The 15,944-nt window shown below is 36.6% G+C and overlaps 1 pseudogene; it reads right to left on the reverse strand.

Annotated features, from left to right (window-relative positions):
• Positions 1–10,476: 10,476 nt before the first annotated feature.
• Positions 10,477–10,572, reverse strand: LOC113908350 (annotated as a pseudogene).
• Between the last annotated feature and the right edge of the window lie 5,372 nt (positions 10,573–15,944).

Consider the following 15,944-nt stretch of genomic DNA (forward strand, 5'->3'; position numbering starts at 1 on the left):
CAGTAATCTATAAGAACACATTAACCATGTAATAAGGGAGTCAGTTAGGTGGAGAAATGTTCACTACACACCAGATATTTGACTTGCTTTATGAAAATTTTAATGCTGTCATGAAGTTATTTTGTCTCATACTGAAGTTCCTCAGTTGTCAACAGGAGAGAGCCTGAAGCCAGGCATAAGACTAACTGCTTTTGCTCTCAAAAAATTATAACTTTCAGCAAAGCTTGGTATAGTTGTCTGATATATTGAAGTTTTGAATACATTGAATCTGAAACACCAGTATTATTTCTCTTTATGATTTACTTTGAACATACAGAGCCAGAATCCAGCTATGGATTCAGCAAATTGTCTCTTAAAATGCCTCATCATTTTCTTGTCTTAATGAAGCTTATAAAGTCAAGGCTCTTAAAAATTATTTCAAAGAAAATATCCAAATCCAATCTCTGCAGGATGAATTCAGGCAATATTTTCCTGATGTCACTCCTGAAAATGCCATTTAGAAGGTTATGACGAAGGCTTTTCTTACTAATGTTGAGTCATTGCCAGATTTTAAGAGGGATTTTAGAATTTAAATTTGATATAGCTGTCAAAAAGAATATATGGAATGTCACTTTGGATATTTTGGGGGCAAAATATCTCTCTGTCACAAGAGAGGAGGATTTGAGTGTCATCTATTTTCATCAGCACATATTTGCCAAGTTGTATTTTTTTTTTTTCCTGTACTTTTGCCTCTGAAAGCAAAGTAGTCATTAGTGCCATGGCTAGATATTCTGGTTCTTTGTTTTTCAGCATATGATAGGATTAATACTTCCTGCCTCCCTTTTGCTTGCGTGTGGGATGTGTGAATAGTTTTGGCTAGTTATCAGGGGGAAAGAAGCATGACACTTGCAGGCTGAACATTTAACACCAAAGTGAGACACCCCAGAACTCTCTTTCCAACTGCTTTGGCCCCCAGCTGTATTCATTTCCTAGGGCTGCCATAGCAAATTACCATAAGTTAGGGAACAACAGGAATTTATTCCCTCACAGTTCAGGAGGCCAGAAGTACAAAATCAAGGTGTCTGCAGGGTTGGTTCTTTCTGGAAGCTCTAAGGGAGAAACCATCCCATGCATCTCTCTTAGCTTCTGGTGGTTATGGTCAGTCCTTGGCATTCCTGGCCTTGTAGACACAGTACTGCAGTTTCTGCCTTCATCTTCACATCATCTTCTCTGTGTTTCTGTGTCCACTTCTTTCTCTCTTTTTTAAAGATTTTATATATTTGAGAGAGAGCGAAGGCAAGAGAGATCACAGAGGCAGAGGGAGAAGTAGACTCCCCACTGAGCAGAAAGCCCAATGCAAGGCTCAATCCCAGGACTCTGAGATCCTGACCTGAGCTGAAGGCAGACGTTTAACCGAATGAGTCACCTAGGTGCCCTTCCACTTCTCTTCTTATAAGAACAGCAGTCATTGGGTTTACAACCCGCCATAAATCCAGGATGATTTTATCTTGATATCCTTAACTAATTACATCTGCCAAGATCCTATTTCCAAATATAGTCACATTCTGAGGTTCCAGGTGGACATGGATTTTTGGAGGACACTATTCAACTAACTGTACCAGCAAAGGTTCAGATACTTGATGCTCCATCAACCCAGGATCCAGGGTGAAGATAGCATGGAGCAGAGCCTAAGCCAACCTATAATGGACCTATAGCATAAATGAGAAAGAAACCTGCGACAGCATGTCATTGAGATTTCAGGGATGTTTATCACCATAGCATCCCCAGATACATACAGGTCTGATGTTGAAAGTAACCCTTTTAGTGTTCAATGCTCCATCTTTCCTGGTGTGAAAATGTCTGTTGGAAGGAAACAAACACAGTGATCATTTTAACATCAAATGATTAAGGTAAAAATGCTTTTTTGGGGGAATAAAATATATATTCATTTTTATTCTAAAATCACCCTTACTTTGATATTTTTGTCACAGTGTTGAATTTATTTTGGCATTTAAGCTTAAACCTTACTTTAAAATAAGTTATCTGGGTTAAAAAAAAAAATGACCAGTACTAGTTTGTAGAGGATAATGTTTTCACATTAGGAAAGTTAAAAAGAACTTTGGGTAAATGAATTTGTTTTTCAAATGTCAATCTATCATTTTAATAAAATGTCAATCAAAATCCATGTATTTCTTTTAATGTAAAAAAATGACACAGAAGTTCATTAAAAAAAAAGAATAGTCACAACAGTTCATTCTTTTAACTGATTTCTTTTGAGTTTAATATACAAATGTCATATTTATTATTCTTGAGCCTGTCCCTCATATTGGTCTGTAGTTTTCTGAGTTCTCTTTTTAGGATTTTGATTTTGCTTTCCTCATTGAATAAATGAGGATATTTGGATTTTTTTTCCCCCAGTGCCCTGAAACAGTTTCAATATCATAGGAAATGCATTTAAATGCATTTTTTGGTGTTTTTTTTTTAAGTTTGATGGAAATATTTCATACCTCATCTGAGTATGATCATTATCATAGGTGGTATTGTTTAACAAATTTCTTAATTTATATATTATTGATCTACTTGTATTTCTTTATGTAAGCCAATATTGGTAATAAAGTGTTTTGCTTGAAAATAGAGCTTTTTGGAAAGATTTTAACATGACCATAAGTTTCTATATAATATGTACGTTATTTTAATATGTATATAATGTTACAGTATTATGATTATAACTAAACATTTTCTTCATATGCTTACATTCCTTCTCTTACTCCTAATGATGTAAATTCTTGTTTTTAACTATTTCTTAGTTTTTAATTTATTATGACTTTTTTTCCCTAAACCTCATCCACTGTTCTTTGTTTTATCCTTCAGATATGTATGTATATGTTTGATATAAATAGATACAGATATACGGTGTCACTCAGACTTTGGTTGTGCTTCTGGCTTTCTCCTGGGTTCCCTTTTTCACACACTCACTAGGTCAATTCTCTGTTTGTATCCAAGGATTTGGAGGTTGGGAAACCTTCCTTTCAATTTCTGTTTTATTTCCACTAAATTTTTGCAATTTTTTAACATTTTCTGCTTCCTTGTGCTGATAAAATTTACTCACTAGAAGGGGCTATGGGTGAAGGGGACAAGAGAGGCTGAATGCAGTGCTCTAAATCAGAGCACCCTCTCCTTTATTTTGAATGATTACTTTGTGTTTCTCGTGGTCACAGCCAACTGCGTGATGCATAGTAAGCCCTTAAGGCAATAAGTATTGATGGATTTTTAGCAGGTTGAGAACAATCACTTCGTACAAGAGAGTGAATCCATTAGAATATTGCGATAAGCCCTGAAATTTAGAGATTAATTTCATAGTTTAATTTTTTTCTCTCATTTAGCAAATATGCATGAGACAGACTTCATTTCAGCCCATATATGGAGCACAGAATAATACAAGGGCATGGTTCCTGTCATTGAGGTTTTTGTTTTTGTTTTTTAAGTAGGCTCCATGCCCAGGGTGGAGGCCAGTATGGGCCTCGAACTCAAGACCTTGAGATCAAGACCTGAGCTGAGATCAAGAGTCAGACGCCCAACCAACAGAGCCACCCAGTCACCCCTCACTGAGGTTCTTATAAGCTTTTAGGTCTCTGCTTTGCATTCAGCTCCTGGTGCTATCCTTCTTAACATAATAAATACTATTGTATATCCCTGTACTTCACAATTATAAATACCTTGATAATTTCCAAGGCACTTTCTTTGATATTGGTATCTCCTTTGGTCACACAACTAGATGTGTTAATAAGGGATCTAAATTCAAGGTAGCCACGAGGACCAAATATGTTATCATCTCTCTCTCTTCGATCAAGATTGAAAGCACCAGAGATGTAATTAATTTGGGAAATTTACTGAGTGTGCAGAGCTTTGAATAGAGTTTATTTATCAGGCAGCCACATTTAAACCCTAAACTCAAATAAAGAGCTCTGAATGCATGCCAACATCAATTATATGTGGTAAGGTGTATATACACTTTATCAACTGCTTAGATCCTCAACTAACATAAATCCTACGGAGAAAGGAGGATGAAACTCTGGGAGAACAGTAAAATATACTGTCATTCTGGAAAAAAGAAAAGTCAGTATACCCAATGGTTATTATCATAGATGAATCAGACCAAAAGTTAGAACAGTGAAAGGGACAAAATGTGGAGAAAATATAAAAACTGGAAAAAAAAAGTGAAAATTCACACACCCATTCAGCTTTGTGCATTCCTGGCTGATTGGCATTTAGTGATAATCCAGATGGCCAGCTAAGATGTTCCCCTGTCACCAGGCTTTTGGTGTCCTGTAAACAGTGGCCTACAAGCCATTTTGCAGCACAGTTAAAGCTGAACCATTCCTAACTGCCAGCATAATCAAGTAATATTTGCCACTAGGCATAAAATGAAGTGGTGTCCTTGAGGATATTTTATTCAGTCACTGTGGTTTCTTAGAAAATGCAAAATGAATTGCTGAGACGATGCTAATTTATTTGCAACTCTAAAAACTTATCACTCTCTACAGAGGGATGATGAAAAGATTAACCACCAGTTATCTGAGAAGTTGGAACACCGGGGCTTTAGGCAACAAGGAAACTTCCCTTGAATCCAGAGGGGTAACTTATAATTCATCTGAAGGAGCTCATTGCCTAATTGGAAAAAAAAAAGAAAAGAATTAATAATGTGGAATACAGCATAATATGAAGGACTAGGGAATGTTATAATCATCACCCATTCTGCTATGTGGGAAATAGGGAGTAATGTAGTCTGATTGTGTAGAGCATAGATTTAAAAGAGAACCCACATAAATGAAATGAAAGAGCCATTTATTCCTTATCACCTCTTGACAAGTGATTTCTGAATCCCCACTCTAATGCTTTGTCATCAATGAATAATAAAGAGATTTAAAATAAATCAGTGTTGGGCACCTGGGTGGCTCAGTCGGTTAAGCGTTGGACTCTTGATCTCAGCTCAGGTCTTGATCTCAGGGTCATGAGTTCGAGCTCTGAGTTGGGTTCCATGCTGGGCATAGAGCCCACTTAAAAGTAAATGAATAAATAAATAAAGTAAAATAAATCAATGTCTCTTCTGAATCTACACAGGAATTAAGGCATGTCTACATTCCAAATATGCACAATCTTTTCATAGTGCCAAAAATAAACATGAGACCTAAGGTTATTAATCAAGTATTATGTGCCAGGTACTGTTCTAAACAATTTATATGGATCTCATCTAATCACTCCCATAAAATCCACTATACACCCTCTCAGGTCCATTAGGATTCGGCATCTCTCAGTGCTTCTTCTTGTGCACAATCAGTATAAACAAATGAATGGTCAACATTGCTCTACTGCTTCTTTTTTCTCAGGTGCTTCCCATACACTATTCTGTTTAGTCTTTACAACAAGCCTGTGTGGAATGCACCATTTTTTCTGATGATGAAACTGGGCTCAGAGAGATGGAGTAACTTGTCTGTGGCCTCCCAGCACAAAACTGGTGAACACAGGATTCAAACTCGAGCAGTCTGTCTCCAGAACTGGTACTCTTGAGACTGTATACTGAGTTGCTTTCATGCTGCCAAGGAGGTTTATTGCCAGTATTCGGTCTCAAAATTATCCACTATGAGATCAAAGTGAGACAAGCATAATGCTTGGCATAATAACTCCATTGAGCTCAGAATCAGTCACAGAATCATTTAAACAGCAGCTTATTCTCACACCCCAGCTGCTTAACTGTCCCCGAGGTTCCAAATGTCTACTCTAGCAGAAGTGATATTTCACAGGATGGTGTGTATTTAGCTGAGCTTTTAAAGAAACTTCAGCTGGCTTATCCAAAGGGCCAAAATTGCACTGCATTTTAAAATAGAAAATATTAACACATTTCACCAGCATGAATATAACTGCTATTCTATTGTGTGATTATAATGCTTTCAAAAAGTGTTATTATTAGTTAGCCATCTCAAAAGTGACAGAAAGACCTGGCAACAAAGGTAAGGAGATAAATTATTATTCTTAGTAAATTACCTGGGCAAATCCTCTGGAGGGGAAAAGGCAACAAACCTGGAGCTTGTTACTTTGACATGTCTTCCTCATTTCTCCTCATTGTGTCTTTATTTTTTTTTTAAGATTTTATTTATTTATTTGACAGAGCACAAGCGGGGGGGAGCAGGCAGAGGGAAGGGAGAAGAAAGCTTCCCTGCTGAGCAGGGAGGCCAATGTGGGGCTCGATCCCAGGACCCCGGTATCATGACCTGAGCCAAAGGCAGATGCCCAACCAACTGAGCCACCTAGGCACCCCTCATTATGTCTTTAGTACAACCCTCCATGAGGACCAAAGATCAATTTCATGGTTCAAAAACTTGGAAACAATACCTCCCCAAACATGTATGCTCTATTGAGCAGTAGTATATGGAAGCACCTCACTTTATCCAACATTACATTATGGAAAGACAACGTAAAACCAAAACTAATTTGGGGGATTGTTTTGTATTTGTGTGTGTGTGTGTGTGTGTGTGTGTGTGTGTGTGTGTAGTGAACATTATTCTATATAATTAAATACAGATCTTCTATGTGAATAACCTTTGTCCATGTTTTTAGAATTGTCCTATTTTGTTATTGGTCTATAGGAAATCTTCATTTTATGTATATTCTTTGCATATATCAGCAATTTTGTTATCAATGTGTTGTATACTCTCTGTATTTTTCAGAGTGTCTTTTCTGTAGAGACTTTAATTTTTATGTAATGAAATTTGTTCTCTTTGTAGTTTCTCAGGGTTTTGTTTTGTGTAAGGATTCCACTCTCCAAGATTACCTAAATAGCTTTTTTGTTTGCTTCTCATAATTTATCTGTGTCAGACAGGATGGATCAGTGATACTGTAGTAAAGAACCATCTATAGATTTCAAGAGCTTTACACAACAAAATGTTTTGCTTGTGTTACATGTCCAGTACAGGTCAGGAAGGGATCTCTGTTCATCACAAGATGACGAAGGTTTCAACTCCACTAATACTATGTCCCTCATTTCCACAAGGCTTATTCTTAAAATAATCGAAGCTGTAATCTGTTTCATTCTCACAAAACACCCACAATCCTCTTCTCCTTACCCTGCTTAAATGGGTATTTTTTTAAGTTTTTACTAATAGAATTTATTTTATACATACAAATTTTTATTTAGCCTGTTTTTCCTCTTTCACTGCTATCAACACCAAAATGCTTAGGTCTCTGAGGACACAGAATATTTTGTTTGGTGTGTGTGTGTGTGTGTGTCTAGAACAGGCCTGGCACACAGAATGTGCCCAGTAAATATTTTTAGAATTATTTAATGAAATGTCATAAATCAATAAGAGAAAAACGTAGACAACCCTAATAGAAAAATTACTGATAAAAGTTTGAGCAGGAAATTCACAAAGAAGGAAATCCAAATGACTAATAAACTGAAAAAGATGCTTTGCTTCATTTTTTGATCAAATTCTAACTTAAGCCACAATGAGATAATTTTACATACACACAGATTAAAATTTAAGACTTTGATAATCTGGATGATTGCAAGAATGTATAACAACAGAGATCCTCATATACTTCTGGAAGGAGTATAAATTGGTCCAAGTACTTTGAAAATAGTTTGGCATGGCCTACAAAAGTTGAATATATGAATATGTCACTTTTGGGAATATAACAAAATGTTACACGTGTGTATAGATGTTATTACAAATATGTTAACAGCACTGTTCATAAAACAAATTTAAAAATGAAAGCAATCCAAATGTTCTTCAGTAGTTATTGGCTAAAAAGTACTGACAAATCTGTAGAGTGGACTATTATCTCAGTGAAAAGGAACAAGTCACGGGGACATACAGACATCAACAGAATTGAAACCTGCAAATACATTGTTGAGTGAAAGAAGTTACAGAAGAATCATATACAATATGATTCCATATATACCAAGTTCAAGAAGAAGCAGAACTAACAATATATTGCTTACAGTTGTAATCATAGGTGGTAAAATATTTTCTATAAAATAAGGAAATAAATTATATCCATCAATTTATTAGTTACTCTTTGCGGGGAGACAATGAGATGTTAGCAGGGGAGGAATTCTAAGGAATTAGCACTGTTTGTTCTTAATTAGGGTGCTGCTTACCTGAGTATTCACCTATAGTTATTCTTAAACTGTTCATGTATATTTCATACATTCTCTTTATATTTTAAAAAAGTTATTCTCATTAAATTTCCAGCACTTTGTTCATACTGCTCTGTTTCTCTCTTAGCATCCCATATTCCCAGATGCTCAGAGAGCCAAGGTCAGAGGAGCAGTTTTCCAGTCCTTTAATTAATTACTTGCTAAATTTCCCACTTTTGGCTCTTGCTTCTATTTCCTGCTGCCTCTTATCTTTTGTTATTCCAGGTTTGGTGAGTGGAAAACTTGCCTTTTCATCTGTCACATGTCAGGCATGCATTGGGTCTTAGTTTCTTCATCATATCATTTTATTTTCTGTAAATTCCTTATAATTTTGGCATGTGGACAGGAATTTCCTAGTACTGCAATGTTAAAACTTCTTTTCTTTTGGAATTTTTGGAGTTTGGATTATTCTTTTGGATTATTTCTTTTGGATTTTGAGGAGGAAGGGAGGTAATGATTATTCTCAGGTATTTTGACTCAGAAGCCTCTTATTGTGGATATTTTAAGGCATTTTAGAAAATCTTTACTTTCATTCTAAAATAATCTTTAGCAAGCAGTGATCCTCAATTTTAGATTTAGATTTTTCTAGCAACCCAAAACAATCCATTGGGAACTCTGTTTAGCAGTTAATGATATTTTAATGAGCTGTGGAAATTTTAACTCTGAATACACATTATAATTACCTAGGAAAGTTTTAAAAATACTAGTGACCAGGGGCAACTGGGTGGCTCAGTTGGCTAATTGTCTGCCTTTGGCTCAGGTCATGATCTCAGGGTCCTGGGATCGAGTCCCACATCAGGCTCCCTGCTCAGTGGGGTATCTGCTTCTCCCTCTCACTCTGCCCTTCTCCCTGCTTGTGCTCTCATGCTCTCTCTCTGTCAAATAAATAAATAAAATCTTTAAAAAATATATTAGTGACCAGAGTCCAACCCATACCAATTAAATTGGAATTTTTGTAGGCAGAGCCCTGGAATATCTATTTAAAAAAGCAAAAGAAAAATTATTTAATGTACACTAGGATTGAAAATCACTATTCTAGTGGGTGAGATAAAAGCATAAATAAAAATTTATGCAACAAGAAATTATAAGACAAAATGTCTTTAGGTCACTATTTAGAGTCGGCAGGAGTGAATGTTAATACTTATGCCAAAAACAGTCATGCCAACACTTCAGTCATAAGTCAGTGACCATTTTCCCATCCTGTATTTCCAGGGGAGAACCAATTTCTCCTGTTTCCACTCTCTTGGACATGTAAGGTTTCTCTGTTCTCATAGGGCTTTGGTTATTTGAAGGGAATCTCTGCTATGCATATTGATTGGATGAAGATATTACCCATATTTTTACTCTTAAGATTTATTTTCTGGAGATTAGATGTTACTCTTATTTGGGCAAAATTCTTACATTTTTCTTAGCTCTGACTTACGCGTGTAAATTTCTCCATTTTAAAATTTACAAACAGCTTATGCCCCTGAAACCCCATTGATATGGGTCTTTCTTGAAACTCCTAATACAGAAATGAAAACAGACTGAATTATTCTTATAGACTACTGACGGTCATTTCAGCTTTTCACTGACTCCTATTCTTTTTTTTGGTCCCCTTTTGCTTCCAGCCTCTACGGTAAGCCTTAATGCCCTTCCCAAGGAAGAGTTAGGATTTGCCTTATTAAACTGTAGTCAGTCTTTAAACATAGCTCATAACTCATCTCTTCTGGTCCACCTGATGCTTTGGGCTGGGATCCCTAGATCCATGCTCAGTACCACCCCTACCCTCTGACTTATCATTCACTTTGATTTTTCTGGTTTGACTTTCTACACTGAAGAGTAACTATTCCCCAGACTCATCCCTGAAGATTTTTCTACATTTTTTAGACTCTGGCCTTCTAGGTTCCAGTGTGTGATCTTGGCTGGCCATAGCAATGTCCTAACAAGACCTCTGGCCCACCCATAGGCAGGCATCCTGTTCTCTGAAAAAGGAGACACTGCCTGGAAGCCCCAGGAATGTCTTACTTAAGCCTAGAAACATCCCCTTCCACTAGCCATATTCCTTCCACTATTCTCCATTTTTTTTTTTTTTTTTAGTTTTTTGAGTACAGTTGACACACAATGTTACATTACTTTTAGGTGTACAACAGAGTGATTCAACATCTCTATACATTTATATATTATGCTATGCTCACCACATCATAACTACCATCTGTCACCATGCAATGTTACTATAAAACCATTGACTCTCTTCTCTATGCTGTGCTTTTTATTCCTGTGATGTATTCATTCCATAACTTGGGGCCTCTGTCTCCCACAAAAATATGGAACACTTCGTGAATTTGTGGACAGGGGCCACGCTAATCTTCTTTATATTGTTTTGATATTCGTATACGTGCTGCCAAAGAGAACACCAATACTCCCCATTCCTAAAAGAATGAACACCTTTCATACACCTCATCTTTACCATATTTGCCTGTTTTATGAGCACCGCACATGTTAAACGTTTAGTAAATATGTATCAAATATGTGACTGAGTGAGTGAATGAATGATTCATGGTAAGTGTCAATCTATGTTGCCTCCATAAAAATATGCTTCGGAGTACCAAGATAAAAATGGCATAATCTTTTCCTTGGAGTAAAAGTAGAATGGTAAGTAGTAGGTTAGTGAAAACAGAAAAGAAAATATATGAGCCCCAATATCCCAGGCCTCTATGTACCTGTGGCTACAATATAAGACCGTAGTTCTTTTTCATATGCTAATTATGATGGCACAAGATAACTTTTCTTTGGCGTGCTCAATCTCCCCTCCTCCTCATGCAGCTGCCCACTGCTAGTGACATCTACTACCCTTCTTCACTCTTCTCTACTCTAAGAAGAGGGAGCACTACTCAAGGACCAGGAAACTGTTGTTTTCTGCATCACTTTTCCCGCAGATGAGCACAGAACTTCTCTAATTTTCTATGTCTCTGAGACCAAATTGTAACCATTAATAACACTTTACTGAATAGTCAGAGATAATGGAAGGGCAGTAAACAACACATAGAATAACTACTGTGCAAGCACAGAGTTATCCTAGAATCCTTTCTAGGCTTGTTTGCTGTCTTTCTGGTATGTTTCCATAAGACTTAAGCCCATTTGATGTGCTCTGAGATTCTCTTTGGCCGAGAATCTAGGTCATATTAAACTTACATCTAGGGCTTATTTACCTACATCTTCACTTCTTGACCCAAGACTAACTTTTCACAAAAATAATATGTTCATTCATTCAACAAATACACATTTAGTACCTACTCCTAACAGGTACCAGACACTGAATTAAACAGATGTCAAAGTGTTGTCAAATAAATTCTAACCAAGTGGAACAACAAAAATAAAGTCCTTATACACTGTTAGCCAGAAGGTTGGGATAAAAGAGACTGTTCCGATATTTTGGAACTTACAGAGGATATGGCCACTTAGGTTAGTTATGAAGGGGGGGAAATGGGACAAGAAACAGGAAAGTGAGGTGGGGCAAGGCTGATTTTAGTTCATAGTTCTCAGAAGTAGATGACCTGAATGAGAAAGTCTGGGAAAATACACTGTGTGGGTTCTAGTTTAACAAGGAAAAAAACCACTTAATATAATCCAGGGCAATATATTCTGAGGTTTTGGATTTTGAGCATAGGCACACACGCACATACAGACACAGTCCTTTATGGTTGGGGCTTGCAGTTCCTGGTACACTATTGCAGAAAAGCTCTCAACCCTTTACACAAACTAACTCTATGTTCTCCTGAGCTTGCATTCTACTGGTGATTAACAGTAAGAATTTCAGTACCCATCAGAAGCCTGGGATCCTGAAAAAAAATTCTGAGTACTAGTCTGTATTACTTTGGTCACTTCAGTATACAGAGAAAGTGACAGTGCTGTAACATGTTTTTAGAAGGGCTTTTGGAATTCAGACAAGAGAGACTAAATCTGCCTGGAGAAGTCAAGAAAGGATATAGAGGAATTGTAACAGTTGACTTTGGTCTTGAAAGATTGAGAAGACATTCACTTGGAAAGAAAGAAGAGAAAGGTTACTTAAGAAGAGAAAAATTACACGATCAGATCTGTGTTTTAGACAGTCTCAGGAATGATTTGGAAAAGGAAGTGACAGGATATGGGATGAATAATGAAACAGCTACTGGATCCATGCAAGAAAAAAGAAATGAGGGTTGAAGGAAAGCATTAGCGATGGAGATAGAGAGAAGCAAACATACTGGAGTGACATTTCAGAGATAGACTTGACAGTTTCTAGTTTCAGAGGGTGTCTAGAAAAGAGGAAAGAACCAAAGATGGCTCTGAAATGTATTTGGGGATAAAAATTGAGAAGAAAAGATTTGGATATGTCAGGAGAAAATTATTTTTTTAATGCCAGGGTACTTGTGGTATCCTCACATAAAGTCAGTGGGCATATATAGCTGGGATCATGGAAGAGAAATCAAGGTTAAAGATAAAGATTTGGGAGTCACCGACATAGAGGTCGTTGATACCACATCAGAATATGGTACTGCAAAAGAATAACTTAGGGACTCAAAAGATAAGAGAGGTAAAGTTGAACTGCAGACAAAAATGGAAGTGTATAAATAGCAAACAGCAATGATAGAGAGAGATCCTTTGAACCAAGATTCTCATCACTGGCTCTTTCATCTCCAGTGGGTTAATTCAGAAAATGGGGTTTGTAGATTCTATCAGAATGCATCAGTTAACTTGTGAGAGGTTGGATCAGGCTGTTCCTAATACAGGACATAGATGTGTTTGTCAGTTAGCAGCAGCCAGTCACCATATAATGGTGCTTAGTAGCCCTGCATTGATGTTATCCATCTGCCTTGAGATGCTGTCTTATTTTTAAGAGGTAATTTTAATATACAAATGATTGCCAGTTAACAACTGACCTGAATGTCACACCTGCATTTAACACATATTATAGGAAGAAAAAAGAACTTCAAAAATACATGGAAAGATGCAGTGGGATCTGTTAATATACAGTGAATGAAAGTGTGTTATTGAAGTCTGTGACAATTAACACATCCTTATTTCATGGCAAATTACCAATTCCTATTAGAGAAGATCACACGTGCTATTCAATTAATACAAAATGAAAACAGAGCTATAGGAAATGAATTTATGCATTGATTGTCATGCCTGGACAGAGAATTCCAAAGTCCACAGGAAATCTGTATACCAGGACATCTTTATGAATGACAGTAGTGTTCTGAAAACAATTTTCTATATTTAGTATTTAAATATTTCCAGAGAAGTAACATAGTATAATAAAAAAAAATAGCAAATGAATAAGTAAACTCTACTGTTTAGCTCAGAAGATCTGGGATCAAATGAAACTTAGACAATTTGATATCTGCTTCCTACCCAGAGCACTGCAAATCTCTCAAATCTCTCACAGGTGTGCAACCACATTTTGATCCATATTAAAATTAATTTTTCCCAATGATGTACACATGCTGACATTGTGATCTTTCAAATGAAGTAGTTAGCTGAGTAGTTTGTGCAATGCTTGTGCAGACAGGGTCTAACTTATAGGAGACAAGAAGTATAAGAGAATATCTAGCCAACACCAAAAAGGTTGTGAGTGATCTCACTACAGTCAGATTGTAATTTAAATTTGTATTCTACCTGTTGTCTACAGGTTTATAATACCTCTTTCTGTTTTAGCTGGAATATGGTGGATAAATGCTGAACGTGGAGTCAGATTTGGAGTTTTTGTCATTTACTTATTGTGTGACTTTGGAAAACAATTTCACTGCTCTTAGCCTACTTTCTCTATATGTAAAATGGAGAGTGATATAGATTAAATACAATCTTCATGGGGAAAGTTTATAGTAAGAAAGCACTCTGGAATTGAAAAGTGCTTTACCAATGTGCTATTGTCATTATAGATCCACATTTCAGAGACCTCCAATATTTCTTTATAATGATCCACATGATAATAATAGTAACAGTAATTAACACATGCTGGCTACTTTCTGTTTGGTATAATTGAAAATGATTCCCATAATTAGCTAATTTAATTATTATAAAAACCCCATGATCTGCATACTATTATTTTCTCCCCTTTATAGGCTAATCATGATAGATCAGAATAGGCACACCAAAAATCTATTGCTGAAAGTTGCACTCTTGGCCCTATTGCCTATCATAAATCTATATATGAGTGAGTGTAAGGATTCCCATTGATAATATATGGACTCCCTACTTGGCGTACATACTACTTGGAGATTAGCTAAGAGCAGTAAGGTTTTGGATTTGCTGATTTAAAAAGCAATGCATTTCAAAGGCATAAATGGTTTTCAAGTGTAATTTCAGGTGAAGCAAAGTTAATTGTGACCTGGTTTAGAATGCATGCAACTTCAGTGCAAACAAAAAACAACAACAACAAGTTTACTAAAAAGAAAATGGCAAAAGCAAATATAACTGTAGGCAAATGTTTCATTAAGAAATTATTGAGGTTAGGGGTGCCTGGGTGGCTCAGTCATTTAAGTGTCTGCCTTTGGCTCAGGTCATGATCCTGTAGTCCTGGGATCCAGCCCTGCATCAGGGCTCCCTGCTCGGTGGGGAGTCTGCTTCTTCCTCTCATGCTCACTCTCTCATTCTCTCTCTCTCAAATAAATAAATAAATAAATAAATAAATAAATCTTTAAAAAAAAAAAAGAAAAATTATTGAGGTTAGCAGCATACTGACCTGAAAGGGGGAGAAGGGCTAAAATGCACTGAGTGAACTGCCAGACACTGAGAGAGAGAGGTGCTTCACACATATCATACAATTTAGACTCCAACAAGGTGAAGTAGTCACAAATCTAGAAAATAGGAATTTGAGAGATTAAGTATGGTAATTTGTTTATCAGGAATGAATGAAGACAGAAATATCTCAAAAGACAAAGGGAATTCCATCTAGTTCACTTTCACCTCTTTATTCTATATTTAACAAATATTTATCAAATTTTGGGTGAGCCATCCACTGAGTTATGAGATGTGACCATAACTCTGATGACAGCACAGAGACTCTTTTCAGGAGCTTAGGGATGAATGGGAGACACAGAGCAATAGAAAGGCCATGCTGTCCTGCCATATGGATAGCTAGTGTGCTGGAGAATATCTAGAAGGGAGGATTTATCCAGGCTTGGGCAGTGGGGAAATTTCTAGAAGATATAATGCCTAATTTAGGGAGAAGGAGACTGGCCAACATGGGGTCAAAAGTGTCTGCCATTTTTTTTTTTTTTTTTCTGATGAGAATTTGAGTTTGCTGAAATCTTATGAATATTGGCAGAGAGGAGACAGAGGTGGAGGGTTTTGAGTAAATCACAACATGCTTTGGGGAAACTGACTTACAGGTTATGTTTCTGAGTAATGCTGAGAGTTCCTTTGGGCCATGCCTTTTTATTTTCTGCATCTCTGTCTCTCTAGACACACATTGGCTTATTCTTCCCTACTCTCTTTGATACCCTTTTTTGTTCTCTACTAGCTGATTGTGTTCCTGCTTCTTTTTTCTATTGCAGATGAAGGACTCCCAATTAGTTAGTCCCCTGCTGGCAATAATAATGCAGCCCATTCTTTTAAATCCACTAAATTCTGTTCAAGATATTAAGTTGCTCATTTTAAAAATTAAAACTCTGGCACTTTTATGTGGTATCTTTTCCATGGAATTTATTTAGACGATGGATGCTCCGAATTTTCCCTAGAGACCTTTTGACCGACTTTGAAAGTAGCTCAACACATTTGAGCCAAATTCATTTATTCAATTTCC

The sequence above is a fragment of the Zalophus californianus genome, chromosome 16 (genome assembly GCF_009762305.2).
Source record: "Zalophus californianus isolate mZalCal1 chromosome 16, mZalCal1.pri.v2, whole genome shotgun sequence".
In the NCBI taxonomy this organism is placed as follows: Eukaryota; Metazoa; Chordata; class Mammalia; order Carnivora; family Otariidae; genus Zalophus; species Zalophus californianus.